The sequence below is a fragment of the Suricata suricatta genome, chromosome 2 (assembly GCF_006229205.1).
Source record: "Suricata suricatta isolate VVHF042 chromosome 2, meerkat_22Aug2017_6uvM2_HiC, whole genome shotgun sequence".
Taxonomy (NCBI): Eukaryota; Metazoa; Chordata; class Mammalia; order Carnivora; family Herpestidae; genus Suricata; species Suricata suricatta.
In genome coordinates, this window is record NC_043701.1 from 38,760,518 (window position 1) to 38,786,735 (window position 26,218).

General features: G+C 34.7%; 1 long non-coding RNA gene across 1 annotated transcript; it reads left to right on the top strand.

Annotated features, from left to right (window-relative positions):
• Positions 1–2,655: 2,655 nt before the first annotated feature.
• LOC115305654 lies at positions 2,656–5,083 on the top strand. Its single transcript, XR_003914917.1, has 3 exons — positions 2,656–2,685; positions 2,913–3,018; positions 4,918–5,083. It is a non-coding gene; the product is annotated as an uncharacterized LOC115305654 (long non-coding RNA).
• The last annotated feature ends 21,135 nt before the right edge of the window (positions 5,084–26,218 follow it).

Sequence of the window (26,218 nt, forward strand, 5' to 3'; positions counted from 1 at the left end):
GGGAATGGGCGTGAGGCATTGAGGATATACCTGTATATTCAAACAGAGACTTCTGAATGCTGAGAACAAACTGAGGGCTGAAGAGGGAAGGGGGAGTGATGGTCATGGAGGAGGGCACTTGTGGGAAAGAGCACTGGGTGTTATATGGAAACCAACTTGGTAATAAACTATTAATAAAAAAAACAAACAAACAGAGTTCGCGTCATGCTGCGTTGGCCTGTCCCATCCCTAGCTTCTAAACTCAGTAGAATGTGAGTCTGTTTGTTCCATCCCCACCTGCCTCCTCTGTCGCACAGTCTACTTCAATCCACTGCTGGATTCCCACACGCCTGGCCTGGATTCTAACTGTTCCAAAACTTTTCCTGAGCTTTCCATGGACAGGGCTCACCACCTCTCCCAAGAGACTTTCTAACTGACCAAGGCTTCCTTGAATCCTTTCCCTAATTTCCTGCTTCTACACCCCTGAAACTCCCAATAACTTCAAGGCATAATTTCACTAATTCTAATAAGGAGTCTTATCACTGAAGTAATTTACTCCACATTTGAAACTGGTCTCCTTTCGACAGTTTAATCATATACAATTGCTCTAACCAATGGACAATTTAGTATAACTTCAAATTATTTTTTAATTTCAAATTCTTAATTACTAAAATTTTATTTTAATAATTAAGTTTATTAGTTAAATAAGTTTATTTTCCCCATTAGACTCTAATTATCCTTATTGAATGGTAGATTTATGACAGATTGCAAGTAATCTTGAAGATTTTTCCTCCTATACACATGCGAACACTTGAAAACTTTAATGAGATTGGAGAGTTCATGTCATGAGGGAGGGAAGAAAGGACTACCTAAGGGGGAGAAGGTGTTGGATATCCCTGAGAGAAAGACTATGAGAACAGTTTGGCCTAAGATTGGTACAGTAAAGCTTCAGGCAAGCAGAAAAACTCATGGAAAATATATAGGGCTTTGGAACAGACACTATAAAGAGGGGCTGAGAAAAAAGTGCTAAAAGGAGTTCTCAACTCTCATCAGTAGTTGGTGAAGAAACCATTCAAGTAAGAAATCATGCAAAAGAACCAGGGGGTGGGGTGTGGATGTACATTCACCATTTATCCTTTCTTCTACAATAACCACCTAATGGAATGTTTTGTTCTCTTTCTCACCTCAGCACTGGAGAGAGACAGGCAGTCATAATAACCTTTACCAATTATTTACAAGGCAAAATTGCGACGGGTTAAAACAATATATGAGGATATATATATTGAGAAGATCTGATATTCCCAATCTCACAGAGGGAGAAACAGAAACACAGAAGTGAATGGCCTGTTCAGAATCACACAGATAATAAGTGGCAGAAATCAAACTTTGGAGTTCAAACTTTGAATTTTTGTGCATTTGCCTATTTAAAATATCCCCTTCCACTCCAAAACTGAAAAGTGATACATATTCAACCCTCATCAGTCTAACTCTCATTGGACAAACTCAGTCTAACTATAATATTGGATTTTTTCCTGTGGCATATACCTTTTCTAAGAATTGCTTATTAGCAGACTCCTAAATCAGTTACAATGTTTATCTATTAGATTCCCTCAAACTGTACCTCTCCATAAATAACATGTATTTTCCCTCACATCTTAACATCTCTAAATCAAGATCTCTTAAAATTCATGGAATCAGAAAGAATCATGGCATAATTTAATTGGCACACATTTTTTTCTTCTTAGTGGCACATGAAATTGGTGTATCTTACAAATAATGCTATCTTAGATTCCTTAAAAATTCTCCATTTCCTAACTTTGTATTTCCAGGGAAACTCATACATTAATATTAAATGAATTGACAGCTCATGTGCTTTAAATGTCATAAATTCAAGTGGCCCTAATACTACCTAGAAAATGATCTGTTTTCCTAATCTAACCATTTGTCTACTCTTCTAGATAGTCATTTCATATCTTTCTCTTTCTTCAAACTTTCAATAATATATCTCCTATACTTATTCTCAATTTCAGAATGAAAACAGAATGAGTATTCTGAAATTATTAGATAGAGTGCTCTGTGCATGTCAAGTACATAGTTTGCTAACTGTGGGCTATATACACTCATTAACATTTTTGTCTGTTTTTTATTCTCTTAATGTTTATTTGAATCATTTAAAACTATGATTTTACATGTATATGCTTTTATATTTTATATTTTTATGGATCAGATTTTACCTTATCATCCAATTTTTCATTTTAATTTTAGTATTAATTTATGTACATATATTAAATTATTGATATTATTAGATTCTAATCTATCATCCTGTTATTTTCTACTTATTTCATCTATACATTGTTCTTGAGTTTATACTTTCTTGTTGCTGTTATTTGAATATTTTCTATTATATATTTTTTCACTATTGGCTTTTTATACCAATAGCCCTAAAGATTGCTACATAACCTATCATGGGCTAATTTTTCAAATACAATTTCAAGTAAAATCCAACACCCTTAAAACTTCAAGCTGTCATCTTTCGTGTCTTTGCTTTTAATGTTGACTCTATCTAGAGTCTATCTAGAAACGTTTCCATAAAGCAGAATCCCTAGAAGAAATGCCTTGCTGGGAATTCTATGAATATGGATGACATAATAAAGGAGGGCTCTCAGGAGAAGGGGCATGAGGGAAGCGGGACAGGAATGGCGAAGAGTAAGTCAAGCAAGGATACGGTTTTGACTGAGGCTAGCTTCAGGTTGGTCCCACACGATGCTCTGACACATAAACGAAGTCACAGAGATGTTCTCTACCAAGGCAAAGGGGCCCAGTTCATGACCCTCATTTCAGTGACTCATTGACTGATTGCTCTCCCAGGCAGTGTGGGTAGGGGGTTTTGGGGTGGGATACATGACCTTCCACAAACTTTTCCTTTTATTTAGCCAAAGGAAATTCTCCAGTGAAGGCCTTTTTAAGCCTTTAGAGGTGAACATTCATCCTGCTGTACAACAAACTGGAGCAGGAGCGGTACCGAAGTGGCTCATTCAGGTGAGCACGGGCGTGACTCCTCATTTCAACTCAGGTTATGATTCCAGGGTCATGGCATTGAGCCCCATGTCAGGCTCTGCACAGAGCACGTAGCTTGTTTAGGAATCTCTCTCTCTCTCCCTCTGCAACTTCCCCACGTTTGTTTCTCTCTCTTCTCAAAAAAATGAAAAGAAAGAAATAGAAAGAAAAAAAAAACTGGAGTGCGGGGAAAAAGCATCCACTACAGTTTTACAAATAAAATAAATATTTTTTAATATAATGAGTAAAAATGGAGTCTAATAAAGGCAGCATTAGGACTTAGTTTTAGCCACTTTTCATAAGAAGAGTTCTAGGCTTATGCTATAGAGTTGAGTGTTCAAAAAGTAGAATGCTACTATGTATCTTGCAAAATATATTTTTACAGGTCTGCCTATAAATCACATCTCTAGTTAGTTTGAGAACTTCTAAATTATTCAAGTTAAACCTGAATATTTTATTTTGGAATATCTAAAACATCTAACTTTTAATGTCAGTCACCTTTGTTAGATATCAAGGGAAGTTTTATATTTCTGCTTAAATTGAATAAAGTTTTGAATTTGAATAATTTCCCATCGTGTGTTGAAAATCCCAGAAAGCAAAGATACCTTTGAAACCTTAAAATTAGCAATTCAGATTTATTCAAGGATAGTAGAATCATCAATTTTCTTTATATATAAACATGTATTCCCTTTGTAATGAAAGAAATGATCTCCAGAGAATTCTTTAAGTCATTGTGTGCCTTCCTATGAGTGATATATAACTTCCTTCCTATTAGTTTTGCCAAGAGAATTAGCATGATTGTTGATAATATTTACAATTATCTGCTGATCTTTACTCACATATTTTAAATTATTATGAGAGTAAGTCATTTTTAATACAATTTGGTAAAGAATATGTTTTTAAATCCCAAACTTGAATTTTTATATCTGACACCACAATAACTAAAAATATTTATTCAAAACAGACTTGTTCTTGATGTTTATTATTAATTGAACATCATGATGCATGCACTTATTTTTTGTTTTCTTTTCCTCCTCCAAAGAAATGGAAATCATTTTCTCCAACTTTAGCCAGCAAAGAATTCTCACCAAAGATGTATGAATTTATGCACACTTACAGTCTTCTAGGGGTGATCTATAACACCTGTTTTCAATTAAAGTGCAAGAAATACCCTGTATAACGCATGTTCTGTCAGAAAAGCAATATGGGAAATGAACACTAACATTTCATGAGGCTGCTACATCACTTCATATTGAACAGGGAGGTCAATCAATCAATATTTGAAATAAAATTGCTGATATGAATTGTATATGGAACACTGCATTACATGTTTCAAAAGGAAATGTAATAGGGAAACCTACTTCTCAAAGTTTCTGCATTATAATTGGTGGCATCCTAGCATGATAGGAGCCAAAAAAATTAAAAAAAAAAAAAAAGGAAAAGGAAACAAATTCTTACCTTAGGCACCTGAGTGGTAAAAAATAGTACTGACAAGAAATGAAACTAATGAGACTTTTAGTAAAAGAAAGAGCACAAACAGAACAGATGTCTCTCCTTAGAATCTACTTAGGATATACGCAGAAGAATGCTTTATAGCATAAATAACTCATCAAACTATCAATAATGAGAGGGGAAAGAAGCCTTAAAATAGGTTTCACAAAGTAAGTAAATCTTCACACACCTCCACCTGAAAGCACCTTAGGAGCTTTCAGAGAAAAATGCTGCAAACCTTCTAAGAGGATTCAGAGTGTTAGCCTGTAGCCTCTGAAACTTGTATTGAGAGGCTTCTGTGAACATTAATCCACTTCCCAATGAATAGTCTTGACAGATTCAGGAATAAAAATCAAGGGTTGGTCAATTGTCATTCTCTCTCCTCTCCAGGCAATCCATCTGGCATTGTGCAGACCTCCCCATAGAGCTTAGCATGACTCTGTGAAGAACACTTGAAATTGAAATGTTTGAAATTTCAAAGGACTTAAATGAAGTTGGGTTATCCTGGCCTCATTTTCCTGGTCAGTGAAGGCTTTTTAGAGCGTGAAAGCGTACATTTTAGCAGTGTATTATACATAAATAAAAGAATCTTCACATAAGACATGTTTTAATTAAAGCTGGAAAATGGAATGCTTCATTGGAAAAAACAAAGCTATCTCTTTTCTCAGTTTTCTAGTCTGCAGGTACTTCCCTGAATTTAAAATCAGAAATGTTTAAGTGGTAACAGCAATACATTGGCAGGTTTTCCCAGCCCGCTGAAATATCAGGGAGACATTTCCATTTGATTATGCTCCTGTGGTTAGTGTTCAGTCCACCATCTATGGAGCGAGAAAGTCTAAGAATTCTGCCAGAAATAAAAAAAAACTTCATTTGTTAGTTGTACTGTGTTTTATGCAGTGAACAACTGAACACTGTCCTCATCTGGGGATCTGAGTAGACCCTGCAGGGGGGCCAACGACAGGTCAAGAGAATGAATTGGAGCTGAGAGAGAACAGTGATGTTACTCAGCCAGTATCCTAAGCAAACACTAGTATTAAGTCCAGAAACACAAAACCAGTGTACAAATCAAAAGGCTGGAAGAGGATATAAAAATGCAGATACAGCTGGGCCAGCATCTGTGAAACAGAAGGGCAGTGGCATGAGTCTGAAACAAGGCTGACCCAAAACAGCTAATGCAGGGTGACTGGTTACTGCTCTTTGGTGAGGCAGCAAGTGTCAAAGGGCCAGGCTGGATCAAAGGTACAAAGTCAGGATAAACAGGTAACAAGAAAGACGGAAATCCATAAAATCAGATGCAGTAAAATACAGCTGAGACTTTAACTATGATCCAATATATATTCTAGTAAGAAAATTCAAATTTATTGTAGTGCGTGGTATAGAAATAGATTTCAGAGCATTTTGTTGTTGTTATTAAAATCCTTGCTCTCCAAACCCTCATTATATATCAACCTGCTTTTGTTAGTTCAGTCACATGCTTAATTTAAAAATAAACAGTATTCTCTACTATACCCTACACTCATGTGACCTTACTTGATCTTCCACAATATCCATTAGCATAGTGGGCATATCTATTAAGAGATGATGGGCCTCTTGGATATGGTACCCATACTGCCATCTACTGGAAATTACTTCAAATTACAGATAGACACACAAGATGAGCAAGGATGCTGCTAAAAGAACTCAACTCTAAAGACAGTGACATAATGGCGAAATTTCTGATGGATAAGAGAGGTAAAAGCAAGCACTGTGTGATAACTCTGTTTCAATTTATAAATGAATATTGTCTGTGTGAATGTCTTCATTCAATGTGTGCTTCATGGCTTTGTTGGTGCAATCAACACCTTATCACCTGAGTGTTCTAAATGTTCTATTTTTTTATATACAGGGATGTATATAAATGTATAAATGTATATAAAAGAAATGCCATGTGCTATAAAAAGTATAATTTAAGGCAAATAGCACAGAATTTGAAAACCAAGGAAAATGACATAATGCAGACTTTAAGATGTCCCTCATTGAACAGTTGATAAATTAGGCCCAGAAAGACTGGTGATAAAATCACAACCATGTGATGGTAACATTTAGAATAACACTGAGCCTATTAGAGACTATAATTTAATTGTAACCACACAAAGTCTTTTTAAAGGGTTCACTTTTCATGACATTTTTAAAAATAAGATCTTAAGAATCTGGTAACCATTTAAACAAATCAAATTAAATATTTGGGGGATACTAAAATGTATGGTTTATATTTGTCTGCAAAAAAAGTGGGATTTCTTGTTTTTCAAAAATGTGCTGACTCCAAATACAATATATCAAAAATTATTTCATTACTATATTAGAAATTGTATCACATAATAGTGTATAACAATGTATTGGGAATTTTACAAACTTCATCAGAGATTGACAAATGTTAAGAAAGGAAAAAGCTTGGGGTGCCTGAGTAGCTCAGTCAGTTAAGTGTCCAACTTCAGCTCAGGTCATGATCTTATGGCTCATGGGTTTAGGCCCTGCACTGGGCTCCGTGCTAAAAGCTCAGAGCCTGAAGCCTGGTTCAGATTCTGTCTCTGTCTCTGTCTCTGTCTCTCTCTGTTCCTCTCCTACTTGTGCACTGTCCCTCTTTTTCTCTCTCTCTTTCTCCCTCTCTCTCTCTCTTGCTCTCAAATATACATACATGTTTAAAATTTAAAATAAAGAAAAGAAAAAGCTCAGTATCTATCATTTATCAATATCTGTACATATTTCAGAAATGATTTGTATCTTTAATAATGCTATGTATGACTCTGCCTTCTGATCTTTGAATTACACTTCTTAAAATGCATCGCATCAGCTTGTAGAATTAAAGGATAGCAAAGGTTCTTGAAAGTGTATCTCATTCACCCTTTTGGTTTCTGCTGGAGAAGCAGAAGTCATGCTAGACAGGTGAGTCTTATTATTCAATAACTACACAGTAGCAGAATCCATGAATTCTCTTCCAAATAGTCCATTCTTGAATTCAATGACCTTTCTATCAAAACAGTCCTCAATATATGTGACTGAGCTTACACTGCTGTCGCTTAAATTTATTTCCTCAGTGGAAAGAGAACATGACATTGTACATTTAGGATTTTATCAGTGAGTTCCATAGAATGACAGCTAATTACAAGAACCTTCACTAAAATATCCTTTTTCTTTTGGTCAAAGTTAATGTTTAAATATTAGATTTATATTATATGCTAGTCTCAGCTTTCTCTTTTAGGAAATAAATGTGTTCATTTATCCTCATATAGATCACATTCTATATTACAGGATTACTGTTTTTAAGCTTAAGGGAAAGTTTCAGTATCCTGTTTTAGCTTTGACATTTCTGAAGAACAAATTATGAGTTCTTTACCTGGATTTCAGTATATTGATTTTCTTTAGTACTTTGGATTCAATTCTTTCTGTAGCAAGAGAACAATAGACTCATTACCCCAGGAGATTTACCCTTGGCCATACATTGGTTAGTATGACAGAGAAACACTAGAGAGAGTGATATCCAGCCGAAAAGTTTGACTTAGAGAAAAAAAGGCTGAAATGCCTTTCCAAAGTCTCCACTCACCATCCCTAAAATCATGAAAAAAAAAAAAAGGCTGTCTCTTAAATATCTCCCACTGCCATAGACACTGATCTGGACTAGAAGGCCCAGTTTATCATTGTAATACCTTTCTCCACCTTAGGAGGGAGAAATCAATAGTTCAATTGAACTGAACCATTATCAGAGTTTGTGGTATCTTCTAGATACATGCAATCAAATCTATCACTGGTTCTTGTGTCTACATCATCTTTTGTAGTGTTCTTCTTTTCTGATTTAATGATTTTAGTCTAAGAATAACAATTATTCCTGCCTAACTAAATCAAGACTTTGAGCTAGCTTGGCATATGATGAGCTCTTTTAAGAGATCCATAATGTCAAGTATGTAACAGATACTTCCTTGTTTTATTCTTTTGTCTTCTCTCTCCTCTGGTTTAACCACATCTACTTCAAAACGGAAAAGTGCTCAGAGAGACTAAATTTGGCTAATATAGATCATCCAATTGGAATAACAGAAATCACCCACTAAAACAATCAACTGGTTCATCCAGTTGGCAAGTCTTTCTATAGCATATGTTATATGCAGTGCACTTTGCTAGGTGTTATAATTTCATAGGTAAATATGTTATATTAGAAGTATATATCTTTTTTAAAAAGTCTAATCTGAAACATGTGCATGCATTTGGTCCTTTAAATTAGGTCCTTTGAATCTTAAAATGCAAAATGTTTATTTTATGTCTAGTACATTTTAGTCAGCATTATGTTTATACACTCCATCCATGTTGTATGTGTAGTGAGGTTTGCTGATTTTCAGTGCAGTAGATAGTTTCACTGGATAATTATATCACACTTACTCATCTCAGTCTTTATGGCCATTTATGTTACTTTCAGTTTTTACTAATTACAAATAATGCTGCTATGAACATTTTTGACAAGTCTTGCTGCACATGTGCATCCGCATGGAAATAGAGTAGAATTTAAAAATCATAGAAAGCTAACAGATCATGGCAAATGGTTTTCCAAAGTGTTGATGCTCAATTTTACTTCACTAGCCGTGTATGAGAGACTGTCGCGCCAAATTCTTATGAAAACGGTACCGTTAATCTTTACAGACATTCCCAGGAGAGTGGTGAGTGGTGTGGGGCGGTGGTTTTGATTTGCATTCCCACGAGGATTAATGAGGTCACACGCCTTTTCATGTTTGTATTTGTCATTTGATACACTGTTTCGTGAAGTACCTGTTCAAATCTCTTTCCATTTTCTTTTGGATTTTCTGTTTCTCCTATTGATATGTACTTTTTCTATATTCTAAATATGAGTCTTTTCTAGACTACATGGATTACAAATATTTTCATTCATTCTCTGTTTTCTCTCTTAATGGTGACTTTTGATACACGGTTTTTATGTAGCCTAATTTATTAATCATTTTATTGTTAAAGCTTTTAGGAATCCTGTTTAAAAATACTTGTCTTGGGCGCCTAGTTGGCTCAGTCGGTGGAGCATGGACTTCCACTCAGGTCATGATCTCCCAGATAATGAGTTTGAGCCTCACATCAGGCTCTGTGCTGACAGCTCAGAGCCTAGAGCCTGCTCAGATCTGTGTCTCCCTCTCTCTCTCTCTGCCCCTCCTCTGCTCCTGTTCTCTCTCTCTTTCTCAAAAAAAAAAATATTAAAAATGTTTAAAAAATACTTCTCTACACAAGGTCATAAAGTTGTTCTTTCATGTTTTCTAAAACCTTTCACATTTTGCCTTCCAAATTCTGCAGCAATTGGTACTTTATATACACCATGAAAATCGGTCAAGTTCTTTTTTTTCTATACAGATATCTGACTGGCACTGCCCCATTTGTTGAAACAATCTTTGCCCACTAGTGTATAGTGTCACTCTTGTACCATATGAAGTTTTGTATATTCACAACGCTGTTCTGATATGTGTGTTTTGTTCTATCGATGTTCTTGTTTATCTTAGTGAATACCAACTCTCATAGTCATCGCTGCTATATGATAGGACAGGTTCTATCACCTTTTATTTTTTCATCAGTGTCTTGGATTGGAAATACCATTTGCATTACTAAGTCTATATCAGCTTACAAATATTCACATAAAAACCTGCCGGTATTTTTACTGGGGTAATACTGAATATAAAAATCTACTGGATGTGGGGGGGGGGGGAATGGGAACTAAATTCTTTAAATTATTAATTTTTTTCATCCTTGGACCAGGTATATGCTTCTGTTTATTTAAATCTTTTTTAAATATATCTAACGATAGTCTAGTGTTTTCTGTGGTAAATTTTCACAGGATTTATTCCAATGTATTTGAAACATTTTGATGTTGTTGCAAAGGTGATATATACATATATATAATTTCATTTCTACCTTTTGATATCATATCCAACACCTTTGTCAAATTGCCTATTAATTATAATAATACATATATGTATTCTTCCTTCCTTTTCCATGTTCCTACCTTTTTTTTACCCTTGCCTATTGCACTGGCTATGACTTCAAACATGATGCTTATTAAACATACTAAGAAAGGACATCTTTGTTTAATCTTAATCTCTGAAAGAAAACATTCAATAGTTCACTACTGATTACAAAACCTCCTCCATGTTTTCTGTGCCTATCCATGATCAGATTAAGGAAGTTTCTTCTATTCATAATTTGTTAGAAGTTTTATTTTTCAAGTCATAAATATATACTTAATTTTATGAACTACCTTCTCCATACCAATTGAATAATTTAACTGGCTGATTACTGAAGGTTAAACCAACCTTACATACCTGGAATAAACCTGAGTTGATCATGACACATCATGTTTTTTATATACTACTGAATCTGATATGCTTTTATTTTGCTTATAATTTTTTAATCTATGCTTAAAGTTGGCTTCCATTTTACTTTTATTATAGGGTTGCCACTGGGTGTAGTTTCACAGAGTATCCTTTCCTCATAAAATGATATTAAAAGTTTTCTCTTTGTCTATCATAGGAGGGTTCTTTCCTTCCTAACTGCTGGTTTAAACCAAAAAGAACTGTAGTTTTATTTGTTGGAGGAAATTAATTATATATTCAATCACTTTAAACTCATAAGATTAGGTAGGTTTACTAGACACATGTACACACATGATTTTTTCTGTGTCAAGTTTACAAACACTATTTTCTTGCCTACTCCTTCTTCTCCTTTTGTGTTTCTATTTGCATATGACAGTCTATTCAACTATTGCCCCCATGTTTATAATTTTCTGTGCCATCCATCATCTTGTGCTTCTGGGATTTTATTTAGCTATATTCATCTGATCCTTCTTCCAATTTACTAACCCACTCTTCAGTCATAACAACTAAGTAGTTACACTAATCTTGTAGACCTGAATCTTAAGTTGTTTTTATTTTTCAGTTCCTTAGTTTCAATTCAGTTGTTTGATATATTTTTCTGTATGCACACACACATATCTCATATATTCTCTGCTGAAGTTTTAATTGTGTGTTTTATTTCTTTGAATTAAGAATACTGATTAGAGGGGCATCTGCCTGGTTCAGTTGACAGTGCATGCAACTCTTATAATTGGGGTTGTAAGTTTAAGCCCCACACTAGATGTAAAGCTTGCTAAAAAACCTAAAATCTTAAAAAAAAATTGTGATTAGGTAGTTTGTATGTGAGAACTCATCAAACAGATTCCCTTGCGACCCTTTTTATTGTAGTCTATGGTTCCTTCCCCTTGTTTTCTCTTCTTTTTCTTTCTTTTTCCTTTTCTTTCTCTTCTATTTTTTTTTTTTTTGGTTTACTCTAATCGCTTTGTGTGCCTAGTTCCTTTTGATTTCATACACACACACACACACACACACACACACACAAAATAAATAATTGAAAACCTAAAAAATATCATATTCACACAAAGAAGACTTATGCTTGCTACTAGCAAGTGGGCAAGAGCATAACAACCCAAACCACCTTGATCTACTTTCATTATGGAGAAAGTCCAAAGCTGAAATTTTTTTAAATGCCAGTCTCTCCCACATCACCATTGCTCAGGGTTTTATGGGCATTCACCAGTATCCTCCCTCCATGATGCTCTCAGAAAGCCAATTTTTGTCTCTGAGTCTCGCGAAGTTGCAAAAAGTCTGCTCATATTTTTGAGATTTATCGGAGAAATCAGCCACCCCAAATATGGGGCTCTACTCACTGGATTTCTTTATTTTTCCGGATATTGACTCCATTACTCCTCACTGCCTTGATAGCTCTGCCATGCCTTCAAGCTTAGTTTTGGTTTGGTTTTTAGAGATAGAGAAAAAGAGAGAGAGAGAGAGAGAGAGAGAGAGAAAGAGAGAGAGAGAGAGAGAGAGAAATGAGAGAGATCCTTAACAGGTCTCATGCTCAGTGTGGAGCCTGATGTAAAGCTTGGTCCCACAACGCTGCTATTATGACCTGGGCCAAAATTAAGAGTCGGACATGCAACCAACTGAGCCACTCAGGTACCCCAAGCTAGTTTTAATAAATTTCTCTTTAAGTCTGAAACTTGCTCTAATTTCCTAAGCTGCTGTTAAGCTAAAGTTGAGTATAATTTTTAAATACATAAAAGGAAGAGAGGTAGTAAAAAAAAAAAAAAAGAAAAAAAAAGCAAACCAACAACAACAAAAATTTCCTCTAAATTTATACTCTTAAAAGGTAGATGCAAAACAAGAAACAGATTCTTAACTACAGAGAACAAGCTGATGGCTACCAAAGGGAGGTGGGTAGGGGATGGGTTAAAAAGGTGACGGAGATTAAGGAGGGCACATATTGTGATGAGCACCAGGTGTTTAATGGATGTGCTTAATCATTATATTGCACACCTGAAACTAATATTACCCTCATTTTTAACTAATTAGAATTTGAATAAAAAAAGAAGATATAGTTTTCTCTATGGCATGAATTATTCTTGCCTTAAAGGCATATTTTGTCAGTGTTCTTATACCTAAAAAATTAACCTTACAAAACTGTTATTGTATAATTTCCTATAATTATGTTTCCCCAATTGCATTTTTCAATAAACTCTTTGTGGGAGAGAAGTTCATAGGCAAGTTCTCTTAAACTACTTCTACTTAATGGATCTGCCACTGGCTCTTCACTGTTCTAGAAGATATTCTAACTTCTACATACAGCATGATGATTATTTGTGGATGGCTCTTTGAAATGTGGTTGTATATTTCTGTTCATACCCGTTAGGCTGGATGACTTGTTTATACCATAAAATGCTGAAGTCTGAGGGACATAAGTGTTACTTATTTTATCTATCTATCTATCTATCTATCTAACTATCTATCTATCTATCATCTATCTACCTACCTACCTACCTACCTACCTACCTACCTATCTACTTTAGGGGGAGAGGGTGCAAGTGATAGAGAGGCAGAGGGAAAAGGAGGGACAAAATCCCAAAGAGGCTCCACACTCAGCACAGAGTCCAATGTGGGGCTGAATCCCATGAACCAGGAGATCATGTCCTGGGCCAAAATCAAGAGTCAGATGCTTAAGTGATTGAGCCGCCCAGGTGCCCCCACTCAGCAGTGTTCTAAAGAATTTTTTCTTAATGCTTTTGTGTATTTAGTATCTTATTTTTCTTACAAATACTGAGAGTAAAAGCAAGCTTGGCAATGCTTTTTATGTCTCATACTTAAGAAATAATGCAAAGGATTTATTCTTTCTATAATTTGTGGATAAACTGAAGAGAAAACATCCTAAGTATGTGAGCACATTCATGTACACACATATACACTTTCTTCTCCAGTACTACCTTATTTTTTAGTAACTTTTTAAAATGTAGATATCACCTTTTTGATCCTGACTGTTCAAAGAAAATATTTTTAGAACATACGTTTTCTTTTTCTATCCATTTTATTATCCTGTGTATATATACATGAACCTTAAATAATTTTTTTCAAAACAACTAATGATGCAGCATTTAGAAAGACAATTTGAGAAATTTAATATGTAAATATATGAACTGATAACAGTTCTTTAAAACTTGTGTTTCCAAATATTTCTTCCCTCACTAAAAGTGTTCTAAAATATACATGCTTCAGAACAGCCGACTTCCAATTTTCCTGAAAATTCAAAGCTCACATGATAGTTAAAAAGCTTTCTACCTTATCCATTTAATCATTTACTTTCTACTCTTGAGAAACCCACTGTGTAATTTTATGTGGTATAAAGTTAACATTTATGGTAAGATTCAGTGAAGCTATATTAAAGGTAAGTCAACCTTCAGAATCAGAGGTACCTTATTTCCATCATCCATTACGTGGATGATGGTCTTCTTTCTCCCTATAAAATGTGTGCTACGTTTTCATTAACCATAAAAATACATTAAAAACTCATAATGATGGCAGTCAGGATGCCTTTTAAATAGTGCTAAAAAGTTTAAAAGTACAAAACCTCTCCAAAGACTTATATAATATGCAAAATAAATTATGCCACCTCATTTAGTGAATATTAAGTAAGTTTCTGTAGCTCCTTGTGCCATCAGCTTATTTCACTCAGCTGAATAGTCTAATAATATTTTCATTAAATATTTATATGAACAATCAAACACTGCAAATGAAGAGCATATCCCTGACATTCAAGATGGTTTCCAGGCTGATATCAGCAGTTTGTTATGTTGGTAGGGCTCATTTGCTATGGCTCAGAATGATGTTTGCCATTAGCTTTGAGAATCTTCTGTCTGACCTTAGAATAAAAGCTATTCATCATGTCCTCTAATTTCTAAATTTTATTTCTTCATTGAGAAAGTACTGACGATAGAAAATTAAGTGCATTTAAAAGCTGGGGTCATGTCATACTAATTCACCCAAGGAAACTGATTAACACAGATCATTTTGTAAAGCAATAGAAAATGAACTCTTTGGTTTTATATGTTTAATACCATACTATTCATTCAACTTCTATATCCATTAAGTAAAGGTGAATCTAGTGTTTGGTTTCAGATTTATATGTGATATTTTGATTTACAAATGCATGATAGTATGGTGACTACAGTTTAATTGTAAAATTTAATTTGAAATCCTACAAATGTCATCACATGCTAACTCTGTACATTTCTCTTCCTGAAATATTTGTCAAACTTTCATGGATGTTATTTGAAGTTAATATTGAAATGATCTTGTATATGACATAAATCTAGAAACTAGATTCAAATACATAAAACATTTTAGGTGGCCATTTTGAGTACTTGAGAAGTTATAACTAAAATTTAAAGAGGTAGTAAATAATCATTAGCTTTATTACATATTTCTAAAAAATGTGGTGCTAGAAATGTGTAGCCACAGACTTAGATGTACCCCCCACACACAAAAAAACTATTTTATTAATATCAAATAAGGTAAACCTGGATGGCTCAGTCAGTTGAGTGTCTGACTCGATTTTGGCTCAGATCATGATCTTAGTTAATGGGATTAAGCCCCTTGTGGGGCTCTGGAATGACAGCACAGAGCCTGCTTGGGATTCTCTCTCCTCCTCTCTCTCTGCCTCTCCCCTGCTTGTGCACACACACCCTCTCTCTCTCAAAATAAATATAAACAAATAAACATTATAAATAAATAAATAAATAAATAAATAAATAAATAAATAAATAAATAGGAGTGCCTAGGCGGCTCAGTCAGTCAAGCATCCGGGGCTTCAGCTCAGGTCATGATCTCATAGGTGTGGGTTCAAGTCCCTCGTCGGGCTCTGTGCTGACAGCTAGCTCAGAGTCTGGAGCTGCTTCAGCTTCTGTATCTCCCTCTCTCTCTGACCCTCCCCTGCTTGTGCTCTCTCTGTCTCTCAAAAATAAATTTAAAAATATAATAAATAAATAAATGCTATCCTCAATTAAAAAATAAAAATTAACCAAATTAAATAAAAGTTATTTTCATCCCTTGGGGTTAATAAAAATTTTTCTTGATCATTATTAGGGCTGATGCAGATGCAGCTCAGCACCATGTGAAGGCCCAGGTGTGTTTCCTAACTTCAGGCTTCAGTAGTCCTTGTTTGCTAATATGGAACATTATCCAAACCTGCATAGCCCCTATGGTCTGACTGTTCTGCTATTTCTATGATGTATTTGGGTATAGGGAACTTTGATAAGGTTCAAAACCCTGGTGTCTACCATTGAACCTTATAGTCACAGTCAATAGGCAAATCTTCTAACCTCTCCAGGGTATTGCAAGGGCTTAAATCATTATCCCAACTTGTTCTGAAACTACAATCCTAGACCAAGCCCTGTGTCTAAAAAGCCTTTTCTCTACCATAATGTTTCCAATTTCCCACCCCATAGTATCTAGTTCATCATGTTTCTGTATATTCCTTGAGAACACAGTACAATGTCCTCAGTAAGTTATGATTTTATAATAGCTTGAGTGATCATAAAACTTATCATTTAAACCAGAACTTTTTGAGGAAGGACTAATAATCATGGCAAGGCAACAGATAAAGCTGAATGTCTTAGATTAGGCTCCCCAGGAGGCTCTGGTTTGTATTAAAGTGATTTCTTAGGGTACATTCCCAAGAAAACATGGTACATGAGTGGGGAGGTAGAACTGTGGTAAGCAAGAAGCCAAGCAAGAATGCCATGTCCAGTCACATCCTACAGAAGTGAGGGTACCAGGTCAAGTGCAACACATCCAGTTACACTGGATTGGAAGTTGAACAAAAATTAATTTTTCGTATAAGTATTTCAGAATATTTCATGTGATAGACTTAAAAACCATTTCTTCCTGGACATCCTGTATTTTTATTTGCTATATTTGGCACAGCTACCTAAGAGGTCTCTGGAGAGAGAAAAAGTATGGGTCACACTTAAGAGGGTCAGGGGACAAGGGAGCTAGAATATTTAAACCACTCCACCCATCAGTCAGTAACTGAAACTCTAGATGAATATAAATAAAGTCCCAGGTACTTCTGGTTCTCTGTGTGCTGCCAAAGTGGGCCACAGGAGTCTGAGAGTAGCCTTCCAAAAAAGACAGAAGTGCTCACTGTTGGGACAGAAGCCACACTTCCATGAAAAATAATTGGAGGGGTATGGACAGAGCCTGGACATCACCTGTTGCCCTCATATTCACCCAGGAAAAAGGAGATATGTGGTCGTTTTAACATAGCTAGCAGTCTTGAAAGAGCTCCTAAGACAGGAAAAAGCACTTTTTTGGAATTGAGGGTAAGGAGTTCTTCCAGAACCCTGGAAAAAATAGCATGTCCTACCCTCAACATACTCACAAATTTACATCTCAATCAATTACCTTGCCACAGAAATAACTAGGACATATACCCTTCATTTTCCAGATATAAAAATGAATCCATTCCCCAAAGACTTTTAACTTGACAGAAATTAAAAGGTCATGAAGTGAAGTTTCTTGCTTTACTTTCACACAAATTTAGCCATTTATATTATCCCATAAATGGAGCTAACATACATTATTTACACTCTACCTGAATATTTATTGGAACTTCATGTGGTACAGAAGTCAATGCTTCCCCCAATTAAAAATGAAAAAACTCAGAAGATAAGATATGACTTGGAATAAGCTTTCATTTCCTTTTACGTTCTTCCAGTAATTCATATCCCAAACTTAATATATAGGCAACCTAGATAACTAGGAGGCTAATTACTATTAGAGTTTCCTCTTGCCCAAAGGACCTGTAGAGTTAAATTATTCTAAAAGTTAACTACAGTTTTCTGATTCCTTAGGGTGAATCAGGAAGTCACATAATGAAAATTTGCCTTGAGGTTAAGTTATTCTACATTATATGTAATATATACTGCCTAATTATTTAAAGATAGAAACTTTATTGTTTTACATTTATAATTCCATTTCTATTCTACCGTTGGACTTGACCATTAATTACTTCAATGAATCTGTTACTATATACATTTAAATATGAATGTAGTAGGTAATGGTACATGAAATAGTTAAATGGTAGGGTATGAAGGTTGACATCCTAGAGACAGTGTTTAAAAGCACTATATAGCCCATTGTGATATACTTTAAGAAAATATGAAAAGTAACTTTAAGTCGAGAGCCCTAATTGGGAGGTATACATACTTTCTGACAAGCTGTATGGTACAGATCCTCATCTCTTGAGAGCCATGGGGTCAAAGGTATACAATACAGGGTACTGAATGCTTTTGTACAGAGAGATATGGAATGAATTGTTCCTTAAGCAGAAAAAATCTTGGCCCCTCCTGCCTTATTTGATTACGTCCATGTTCCTTCACTCAGCCTGCAAGGTTCCCCTTGACCTGGCCCCTGCCTCTTTCCTAAGCTCCCCCTCCTAGTGGTCCCCTTTTTAGCACACACTATCATAGACACACAAAATTAACACTGAATCTTCCCTTCTTTGTTAAATCATCTCAAGCTCACTGGAATGGGGTCAACTACATCCCCTCCGTGCTTTCCTTGGCTAATATCTACTTATCCTTTAACATTCTTTTCAGGGAACAACCTACAGGAAGACTGTTCTTTCATAGATCTGGTTCTTTTCATAGATCTGTTCTTTCATAGATCTGGTTAGGCATTTGATTTAGTCTCCCAGGATATATACTAACTTTACAACTTGATGCATTTGTGTACTTTACCTACTTATTTACCTACTTATTTATTCTATTCCCTAGAGAAGAAATTTATTAGAGGAGAAGAGGAGATCTAGCTTTCTTCACATTCTCTTAATTTAGCAGAACATCCAGAACACCTACGAGGGATTCAGTAATAGTTTGCTGAATGAATAATAGAGGAATGAATGACAAAGACTTTGGATGACTATGAACACTGAAAATAAATAAGTATGAATGCAGGTAAGAAAATATCAGGACTTCAGTTAAAATACAGGTCTAGTTTGTTCTAAGTTGACCCTTAAATAAGGCTATAATGCAGATAATTTTTGGCTGATAGATTTATGAAATACTATATTAATTCTACAGCTAAATGAAAACATGAAATTCACTGTAGAGGTTTTTATAGATCTATCATTAACAAAGAAATGGTTTAATATATAAAACTTTTACCTCCCATTTTAAATTGGTTTTCATATTCATATATATGTATGAATACATATATAAAATATAAATTAAATATATATGTGTGATTATAGTAATTTTACTCTGAGGACAAAATAATAATTATTCATGTATATATATCTACATCATCTTCTTCCCTAAGAGTTAAAGAAAAAAAGAATTAACTTTTTAGGAGTTAAAGAAGACAACTGATTAGTTCTATCAAAATCAATTAATGAATTATTTAAAATGTCAGACCAACTCCAAGAACTCACAATTTAACTTTTTAAATTCCCGTGAAAAGAAAAATTTCATTTAGTCTCATCAAAAAACACTGGAGATTGCCTAAGACCAACAAACTTAGAACTAGATTCTAGCAATCAAGGATTCTGCCTATCATCAAAGCATTAGACCATTACTCTCTCTTACTATTTAATTAGAATCTGGTAATTGTCATTTTGCACATACATTTAATTCTTTGAGGCACATTAGATGATACCCTAACATTTAAATAATGCTTTTCATCTTTAATATAATTTATAAACATGAATTAAGTAATCTTCCAAAGTGGCTATTTGAAAATTTTATCTGCCTTGAAAGTAATTATGCCTAAAATTTCTACTTAGTGGCATTGTACTTAATTTTGCAACCATTACACTTCATAACTAAACTAATCCATCACTTTCTCCCCAATTACCATTTACTTTGATAGTAAATGAGATAAGCATTAGATACTTAAATAGTAATTTTATCAAGGATTTAGACCAGTGAACAGTTTTATCTTGCATATTCTACTTTTTGTGCTTCTGGAGTTCTCAATGATGGGGTTCTATTCCCTGGAAATAAAGTAGATGATGGGCTTTTATATCTGGTTCTTTAGTAAGAAAAAATGTTCCCCACTAAAAGTATCACTTAGGTGTCATATTACTGGTGAAATGAAAGAGAGAACTGTGTTATGTATTACTTCCCTGTTTGCACTCAGTGAGTGGAAACATGTTCAGGTAATGCAAGTAATGCAGATTTATTATGAGAATGTACTGAGAAATAGAAGAGAAGAAACATGTCTGCAAATGTCACACTCAAAATTCCCCAGTGAAGGGTGACAAATGCTCCTTTGTGTGCTCGTGGTATATCCCTACATTAGGCCATAGGCTACTAGCTGTTTGCTCAGTCAACTGGTTACAGACTAATTAAATGCTGGACAGAATGATATAAGGTATAGTGAGGTATGTATAAAGATCTTCTTGGTAGAGAGCTGAATAACCATCAAATCCTTAGCAAATGTCCAAAGGGGACAAAATAAGTGGCAGGTATATGAAGCTTATCAGAAGAAACACAATACACCTATCAGTGATGGTGAAACTTCAGAATTTTTCTAGTATAAAAATAATCATTAATGGAATACTTACTTTGTGTGATATGCACTGCATATATCAATTATTTTGTTTGATCATCATAACAACATGGGAAGGTAAACATTGTTAGCCTCATGTTACAGATGAGGCCCAGAAATTTAAGGAATTTGATCAAGTTCACACAACTAGTAAGTACTAAAACTAAAATACAGCTCAGGTTTGGCTGCTAGTTCTTTCCTCAGTTAAACCACACTGCCTTTCAAAGTAATTATTATAAAATAAATTAATGGCTGTAGGTTGATTCTCATGCTGATTGGTCATATGCATACAATAATCTCTCATTCTTGCTAACTTGGAGTCGATTTCTCTCCTATTTGGGAGAGGGAAAACAAAAAATATACATGCGCATATATATGGAAGAAATTATTTTTCTTTGGCTCAAAACTAATGGGAATTCAACAAAGACAAGGTCATTAAGAACAGTCAGGGAATACCTTGTCCCTTGTCCTCTGTCTCCTAGGCGGGTGCTTCTTGAATGGGGACATGGTGCCGCATTGCCTGCTGGCCTTTCTACTGGACAGCCAGCATTCTTTTTATAGCTAGAAGAAAAATATTAATAGTTCAAATCACGGTAAATCAAATATGCTCTGATAGGCTGCACATAGCATTTTGCTCTCTACAGAAAAAAATTCTGTGTTAATAAATAACTCTTAGAAAGCCACATATAAACCACATTGATTCCAAGAAGAATTTAGACCTTTGATAATAGGATAGAATATCTTGAATATTAAAATAGGTTTCTCACTAGATTTCAGCAAAACAGTAGTGAAATAATAATAAAAAAGAAACCTTTGATTTTGCTTATTGAGAAAAATCTATAAATTTTCCATATCACAATCAAACTTTTATTGCATAGAAATCAGTGAAGATGTTGGTGACAAAATAGAAGAAAAACTCAATAGAAAAGTATTTCTGGGCATATCATGTTCTTCTTTTACTGATACAAAATTTGGAAAGTCTCTTTGAACCTATAAATTGATCTATTTGGGGAAAAAACACCCCAAAATATATAATGACAATAATGTGACTTGTGAGCACTAAGGCTTTCAAAGCAACCTCTATTTCTGAAAAAAGCCTAGCTTCATGGATTTATTACCTAAAAAGGAGGACGTACTTCTAAAGGAGCTTTTACTTCTGCTTTCTAACATATATATACGTATATATATATTTTATTTTCTCTGAAACCTAAAATTCTCTGAAAATATATACATATATATTATTTTCTCTGAAACCTAAAATTCAAAACACTGTAGAAAGAGCTTGCTCTTACACAGGCAATAAGAATTCTTATTTTGCCCAGAGGCTACAGCAAATCTAGTTCTTTTTAAGAAAAGTGGTTTTCTTGGCCTATGGAATTCTGTTTAAAATGTGTTTTGCCTTATGAGTAATGTAGTTACATAGATGCCTTATATCTATCTAAGGCACTTTATTCCTGTGATACTAAACAGCAGTATTAGTCACTCGAAATTTTCAAGGTGTCATCTCTCTGGATCCCTTTAGCTAATGCCATTCTCCTTTCCTCTCTTCCTTCCCTAGAAAATAAGGTTTTTATTTAAACAAAACCATAAAGTGGTCAAAATAATTTATCAACTTCCAAGAAGGAAGCTAAATGTTAATATGATCTCTTTTGTACAAGATAAAGGGTCAAATGAATAGATAGTCTAGCAACACCTCAACTATGAGAAGGTCAACTATGAAAGTAGAGTCTACTGACTCGATAACATGACATAGGCTACATGAATGACACAGACATTTCTTCGCTTCCACACCTCACAGGAAAAGGTAAACTAGGATCTTGCTGCATTCTTGGTCCCATCAGACCACAGTGGCAGGAAGCGACTTCTGATCTACTTGCCGTAGGGGTTCTATCATCTCTCTCCTGGGAACTCTAAGACACACTAGTTTTTAATCTTTAGACTTTTCTTTCATTCTCCTCTCTCTTTCATCCCAGACAGGGCAGAAATTTTAACCTCAGGGACAGAAAAAACTGACGTTGACTGTTCAAAAAAATATCTAATCCTTCTGCCATATGGAATAGTTGGAAATATCAAAAAAAGAAGCTTCCATCTGTTTACATCTCAAAACATTATCCTCACATACTTATTCAAATTGATGTCTTTTCAGCAGATATCTTTGCCTACTAAAGACAAAAATGTCATAAAAATTGGGAACATTTGACATCTCCCTCTACTGTACATGCTTTTTAAAACCATGGCTCAAATCTTTTAAGGCACTATATAAAGAACTCAGTGCAATTTCTGAAACAGTAAATATTCAATTAATGACACTTATTTTTTATTATTATTGTAAGACTAGGTTTATAATTATTTAGAGTAGGACCTGCCACCAGAGGAATGTGACCCAATTTCAAACTCTGTTTAGGTTGACCTACTTCCCCAGGTATCCCAGTTCCAAAGTTACCATTCTTTAATTGTTTCTAGTCTTTTAAACTGAACTTTAATTTGTCACTCATTTATTCATAGTCCTCAGCAAATATTCAGTGAGGGAGCAAGCACTATACTAAATAAAGAGAATAAAATAATAACATTATTGTGTTAATGATAACTAACACCACTCTGCATTCACAGAACTATAGTCTACTGACAAAGATAGGTATTAACCAAATAATTACCCAAATTGCTATGCTCATATGTATAGAAAGGAAAATTGCAAGATAATATATTTGTCAGGGAGGTCAGGGAAGACTGCATTGCCTGATCTGAGACCCGAGTTGTCTCAGACTCCTTCTTCAGTAGGAACTGGAGGAGAAGGGAAGAATTTATTCTCCAGGCAGTGAGAATAACATATACAAAGACTTTTGGGTAGAAAATTACATGACAGAATCTATGGATTAATGCAAGACGTTATTGAGATTGGAGAGTTAGATGTGGGTGAGGTCATTCTGGCTCTTAGGCTTTAACATGGACTTTAGCTTGGCATTCATAGCACAAGTGAGGGTTGAAAACATGAGAGTGACATGGACATAATAGAAAATAAATTGAGAAGGGAACAAGTGGAAGTAGACTGACCTAGGAAGTGGCACTTTCTCTGGTACTGAAAAGACGCAGAGAACTGAGATGTCAGCTCACAAGAGGAGTAGAATGTGGCAGCGAGAAATGATGGAGTCCTGAATATTTAGGAAGTGAAGTCAGCACCACTGTTAACAGACTGCATGTGAGAGAGTGCGTGAGAGGGAGGTGTTAAGGATGACTAACAGATTCTAGCCTGGGTTCTGAATTATAGGGAATAGGTTGGGAAGAAGTGTTTTAAAACAAAAAAATGATGTAGGCAGTGCCTTTCCATTCATGGCCTATTTTACTACTCATGTGTGTAAAACAGCTACTACTCTGATGACAGGTTGCCTATGATTTTCCATGAATTTATAATTATTCTACTACTAGAAAAAGTACAAAGTTTAGTTTGACTTAGCTTCCTCTTCCTACCCCATATGATAATATTATTATAGAGAAGTAAGCCTATCCATTCAACAAAATCATACAATGTCAGCAATTTATAAGGATTTTAGCAGATTTGTGTCATTTTGAAAAAAGAAAAGATTAAGTCTATAAATATCAGTAAATTCTTAATATTAACATCAAAAATAAATATATATGACCGATCAGTACTTTGGAAGATACAAATATACTGGAATGCATGGCAGTAGTAGAAATGCATCAGTTATTTCCAAAAATCCAATGTTTACAGGTTAATAATCATATGATCATCCCTAAGCCTCTAACAGCATTTTTTATGGACTTAATTTCTGATATTGTCCTCTAACTCAATTCCACACCCTGTAAAGTAGCACACCTAGTTTTAAGTCATTGCTTACATTCAATGTCACGGCATATGCTGTATACAGCTTACTGTGGCCCTATTTCCATAAATAAATGTAACTTATTTCAAAGTAATAAAGCTGGCTTTTACTAGGAAATAGTGAGCGTAATTCTTTCCAAAAGATTTTAATAGTTAAATAACAAATAATGCTGTTTTGAAGATGAATAAATAAATATTCCAATTATTTTCATAACTTTACAATAGTGTAATCCAAGTTAAAGCCCATCTCCAAGTTTCACCAAAAATACATTCCTGCATTATGAGCATATATATGACAGTTAAATTATGTGTTTATCATATTCACTGAGAGTATTTGACACTTACAAGTTGTGGTAAAAACAAATTAGGTAATTTCAAAAACTGGATGATCTCTGCTTTCAAAGGAGGACAGATTCTGTTTCAAATGTGGATTTCACATTTTTTCTCATATCTACATAAAATAAAAGGAATTGCAGACTTTGGCAAGCTTTGTCAACCAAATTTCTATAAGCAGGATAGCTTAGTCTTGGCTAATAGTCATTTACGAGACAAGCCATTTATTGACTTGAATGAAATAAAATCATTAAACAGTTTCTCTTGCTGGCACAATTTGTGTTGTTATTCCCAGGTTGTTCGGCTGAAGCAGACTTATTTTGTATTGTAACTTATGACCAAGGTTAAAGGTGTTCTATGAAAGTACAAGTATATCTAAACCCTATCACCCAACCAGAATTCTTTTGCAACCTTTCAAGGGCATTATAATAGTTTTGTGTGAAGGCGATTCCCATCAGGAAACTCTAGATTTTTTTCTTTAAATTCTAGGCCAAAAAGAACAGCTTGACTTTTGGGTCTTCACCTTTTCTTGAGGGAAAGGGAGGTGTAAATTAGATTCCACAGAATCTTCTAGTCACAGCATTTAAGCTAGAGTACTATAGAATGCTTGTTAGAGATTCAGGTTTTGACCTGCAGGATAAGTATCATCATAGAGTTCTCCTGTGCATTCTCCAGGAAACAACCCAAGCTTAAAAGAGAGAGGGGATTCTTCAGTTACAAATGAAGTTATGTTTGTAATTTTAAATCTTTTATTACTGGTCCTGTAAATCAGAGATTCCCTAAATGATACTTTCTCTACAATAGATCATTAAGACAACATATTGTGACAGTATTATTTAGTATACAGTTTTCAGATTCCATCCTATCATTATGTAAGACACTCAATCAGGGAAATAAAAAACAAACGCTGGGTGACTCATTCAGTTAAGCTTCTGACTCTTGATTTCAGCTCAGGTCATGATCTCACAGTTCACACGAGATTGAACTCCACTTCAGGCTCTGACGTGACAACTAGGAGGCTGCTTGGGATTCTCTCTCCCTGTCTCTTTGCCCTTCCCTCATTTGCTTGTTCTTTCTCTCTCAAATAAATAAATAAACTTTAAAAAATGGTAACTAGCAAGTGTCACAATTTTATGGCAAGATGGCATTATCTGTGACTTGAGGCCAGAAGTCTGAAATCTGCATCTAATGAAGCAGGGTTCTCTCTTAAACTTGTCTTGAAAGTCCACCATTTCCACTGACATCTCTTATTCCTTTCAAGCGGCATATCCCACCAGAAGGATGACTGCCTCAGGCTCCTGTGTCTCATTTAATCACATTCTTTCATTTACTCAATTAATAAATACATTAATTCTTTTAATATGTACCTGAAAACATCTGAAAGAGGCTTAATTTTAGATTTCACTCTTATTTTTCCAAGATGTGTCCGACTCCTTAAATACTGTAGGATCTCTTTGCATTGTTCAAAATTTGGAAAATGTCTACTTCTCAGGTTTATTATCAGAATGAAATGAGAGAGCAGAATATACTAATGGAAGTCCAAAACAATATATATCTCAAAAAAAAGAGC